The sequence below is a fragment of the Herpailurus yagouaroundi genome, unplaced genomic scaffold, assembly GCF_014898765.1.
Source record: "Herpailurus yagouaroundi ecotype Mexico unplaced genomic scaffold, PumYag 207, whole genome shotgun sequence".
NCBI lineage: Eukaryota > Metazoa > Chordata > Mammalia > Carnivora > Felidae > Herpailurus > Herpailurus yagouaroundi.
Window position 1 is genome coordinate 4,846,469 of NW_024412438.1, and position 4,185 is coordinate 4,850,653.

Sequence of the window (4,185 nt, forward strand, 5' to 3'; positions counted from 1 at the left end):
AAAAAAGATAAATCAATCAATCAATCAATCAATCAATCAATCAATCTCTTTCCACAAAAAAAATACCCAGCCCAGATAGTTTTATAGGTGAATTCTACCAAAACTAGAAGGGAAAGATATTCCAGAGGACATCTAAACAGAAGGAATACTCCTTGTATCATTCTATGAGCCTTAAAACACAGATGAAGGCAGAATGAGAAGGAAAATCACAAGCCCATGATGTTCATTAATACAAAAGTAAAAATCCTACATAGCATAGAAGCTGAGTAAAACAGCATAGAAAATTGATCATAATTTATGGTCCAGTACTTTATCGTAAGAGTGTAAGGACAATTTAATATTAAAAAGTCTATAAATGTTCTTTATCAATATATTAAAGGCAGAGAAACATATGATCATCTCATTCGCTGTAGAAATTTGTTGATTAAATTCAATATCCATTCAAAATAAAAACTTTTCAGTAAATTAGGAACAAGAGGAACCTTCTTTGACAAAGGGGGTTTACAAAAAGCCTACCAAAATATCATTCTAAATTTATTTACCAAAAATAATTCTACAAAATAATTCAAAATTTACTTTTCAAAACTCAGAATCAAGTCCAGACTGCCCAAGTCAAGAATGTCAGGAGAACATCACCATTTCTGTTAATTAGCTAGTGTTATACTTTCAGAAAAATAAAAAGCAAAAATGACTGGAACTGACATTATTTTCATATAATGATTGTCTACATATTGTTTACAAATTATTAGAAAGAACAAATTATTAAAATCAAAGACTAAGTGTTGTATCCAGCATGGTGGCTGGATACAACATCAATATACAAAACTCAAATTTATTTCTACTCCAGCAACAGACCAACACAAAGTGTAAATTTAAAGAATATCCCTTACAATAGCATCAAAAGCTACAAAGTAAGAATAAACCCAACAAAAAATGTGCAAGGTCTGGATTCAGAAAATAATAAGGCTTTACTAAAAAGACATTAATGAAGACCTAGTAAAAAGATGGCTATTCCTTGTTTATGAATTGGAAGACTCAGAATCATAAAGATGTGAATTCTGTCCAAACGTATGTGTATATTCAACGCAATGTCAATTAAAATCCCAACAGGTTTTGTGTATGTGTGTGGGTGTGTGTGCCCACGCAACTTGAGAAGCTCGTTCTAAAATATGTCTGGAAAAACATAGGGCCAAGAATAGCCACGATGGAAGATGAAGAAGAAAAATAAGGAAGATTTTCCCTCCTAAATAACCAAGACTTTTTATTTAACTATGGTAATTAAACAGTGTGGTGTGGACACCAAGACGAATTGTCCAGTAGAAGAGAATAGACAGTTTAGAAATACGGCCATGCACAAACGGAATCGTAATATATGACCAAGTTGGCATGACAATCAGTTGGGAAAGGAGGGGCTAGTAAAAAAACAGACCTGGGGGGTGGAAAACTCACGTGCATGTAAAAAGTAAAACCATAAACCAAGGTAAATTCCAGAGAGCATAAGAATTCACACATCAAAAACAAAACTAAGTATGTTTGGAAGTATAAGTTAATGTCTATTGGGGTGCGGAAAAAAAACAGAATAAACATTTATAAACTCAAAGTTAAGAACATGTATTTATCGGAGCGCCTGGATGGCTCAGTTGGTTAAGCATCCAATTCTCGATTTTGGTTCCAGTCATGATCTCACAGTTTGTGAGGTGGAAACCCGCGTTAAGCTTTGTGCTGGCAGTGCCGAGACTGCTTGGGATTCTTTCTTTCTCTCTCTCTCTCTGCCCCTCTCCTGCTCATTTTCTCTCTCAAATTAAGTAAATATTTAAACATTAAAAAGTAAAATTCTTAAGTAAAATTTTTTTAAAAAGAACATTTTTATCAAAATAGGAAGTGAAAAGACAAGCAACACGACAGGAGAAGAAATTTGCAACACATAAGTGGCAAAGGAGTAGTGTTCAGTACAATCCACTAGAAAAAAACAAAACAGTGAGGAAAAGACACGAACTGGGTATCATAAAAGTGAGTCAAGGATGGCCCCCCCTAGGTTGTTTATTTCTGTACAGCAGGCTGGGACCTATAAACTCAAAGCCTGCCAGTAAGTACCAACCTCAAGTGTTTACACATCCAGTTGTTTTAAACACTGTTCCAACAAGCTGTTAGCCACTTAGAGCCACGTGCCTGTTTTGCATACTTCATGAAACTGCACCCAACATCTGCTGGTCACAGAGAAGATAAACCCTGTGGCCATAATGACCCCAACCTGCGGCTGCCCTTCAGAGCTTTCTGACCCAGCGACTTCCTGCTGGGCTGCAGAGCAACGGACACCTAACATCTGGTCTCCTCGCCATCTAAATGCTCCAGAGTCTCTGGATTGTCTAGTTCTGAGGGCCTTCCCCACCTACAAATCTGTCAAAGGTGACCCAAAGAAAGCCTGTGTGTGTGCTACTGCCACCTCGTGGTCTTATCTCTTTCCTCGCTCTGCCTTGAAATCCCTCCAGCCCCAGACACTTGTATTTCACAGTCAAGAACTACAGATGGCCAACACACTATATGAGATGTTGAACCTCGGGGATATGCCAATAAAGCCAGGACAGGACATTATATAACTCCCCTTTCATGGCCCGAAATCAAGAAGTCTGCAGTGTGAGGGGAGATACGGTGCTGGTACAAGTGGAACTGGGGCATAACCACTCTGGGTAAAGATATGGCACCATCATATAAAGTCGAACGTGACACACCCAAAGCCCATCAATTCCACCCGTAGGTAAACGTACCCAAGAGAAATTTTTGTACAGAAACACCAAAAGGCACTGCTTGTAACCACACTGTTGGAAATCGCAAAAACTAACAAACAACAAAAGCAAAACTAAGCAAACAGACGTAGAGATTGCATAAACGCTCAGCAGCTGGAGAATGGACAATGATACACTCACATAATGGACTATTATGTGGCAGTGACAATGAATGCTGGTGTCCCCCCAGGATAAGCACGCTGAAGCCCTCGTACTGGGAAGCGCTAGCACTCGTGACTGGGATTGGGGGTGCAGGAAAGAGCCCCCACGGAGACCCCTAGGCCTTCAGCCACATCAGAAGCCTACCCCCAGGAAGGGGACCAGACTGGCACCCTGCTTCCAGCCTTGAGAACCTGTTGTTTCTAAACCCGTGGTGGCTTGCTAAAGCAGCTTGACATTTAGCCAAGACATTTAGCAACATCTTTGCGAAAAGTCCAGAACGCTAGACAAAAGTTAAAAAACGAAAGTAGTGTTATATCGCTTAATAATGAATATAAACGTGAAAGTCCGTTGCAGCGATGGAAGAGTTGCTGTAAACACAAATTAGGATGGGGGCACCTGGGTGGCGCAGTCGGTTAAGCGTCCGACTTCAGCCAGGTCACGGTCTCGCGGTCCGTGAGTTCGATCGATCCCCGCGTCGGGCTCTGGGCTGATGGCTCAGAGTCTGGAGCCTGTTTCCGATTCTGTGTCTCCCTCTCTCTCTGCCCCTCCCCCGTTCATGCTCTGTCTCTCTCTGTCCCAAAAATAAATAAACGTTGAAAAAAAAAATTTTTTTTAATAAAAAAAAACACAAATCAGGATGGAGACGAATTCCGAGGGGCGGCAGTGGTGAAGGATGGAGACTCATCCCTACACTGAAGTCAGTGGGTCGGGCGGTGAGAGGGCGAACACCGAATGACCTTCGAAATTAAACGGGCCATCCGAAAACAAATAAATAAATAAACGGGCCATCCGAGGACCAGCGGTTGCGGCGGCGTCGTAACCGGCCCCGTGCACTTGACCGCCACCGAAACCCCCGAGGCACGTCGTGCCGCGCCAGGCCGGGAGCGCACCCGCGGGCCGTCCCCCCGCACCAGCACCCCGGCGAGCCCCCGGGAGCCCGGGACGGCGGAACCCCCGCCACCGCGACGCAGACAAAAGAGGCGACGGTCACGTGGTGCTGCCGCCCACGCCCGGCGCGCCGTGACGTCACCACTCGGCGACGGGGCCATTGATTCCCGGCGGCGGCGGCGGCGGCGGCGGTGGCGCGGCTACGTGGTGGGGGCGGGCGGGGAGGGTCCGCGGCCGTGGCAGGCTGTGGGGTCGGGCCGCGGCCCGGAGGATCACCGCACCGGGTAAGAGGCTGTTTCCTTCTCTGCATCCCCTTCCCGGCTGGAGCGGCTGAGGAAGGGGGCGCGGGGCG

At 44.5% G+C, this 4,185-nt stretch overlaps 1 protein-coding gene across 1 annotated transcript in view; it reads left to right on the plus strand.

The window, feature by feature from the left end:
* Window positions 1–4,032: 4,032 nt before the first annotated feature.
* The window catches only part of ADAR (adenosine deaminase RNA specific), a 38,636-nt gene continuing 38,483 nt past the window's right edge, over window positions 4,033–4,185 (plus strand). The window contains exon 1 of the mRNA XM_040452781.1: window positions 4,033–4,117. The gene's annotated coding sequence lies outside the window, so the exon portion shown is untranslated. The remainder of the gene's footprint in view (window positions 4,118–4,185) is intronic.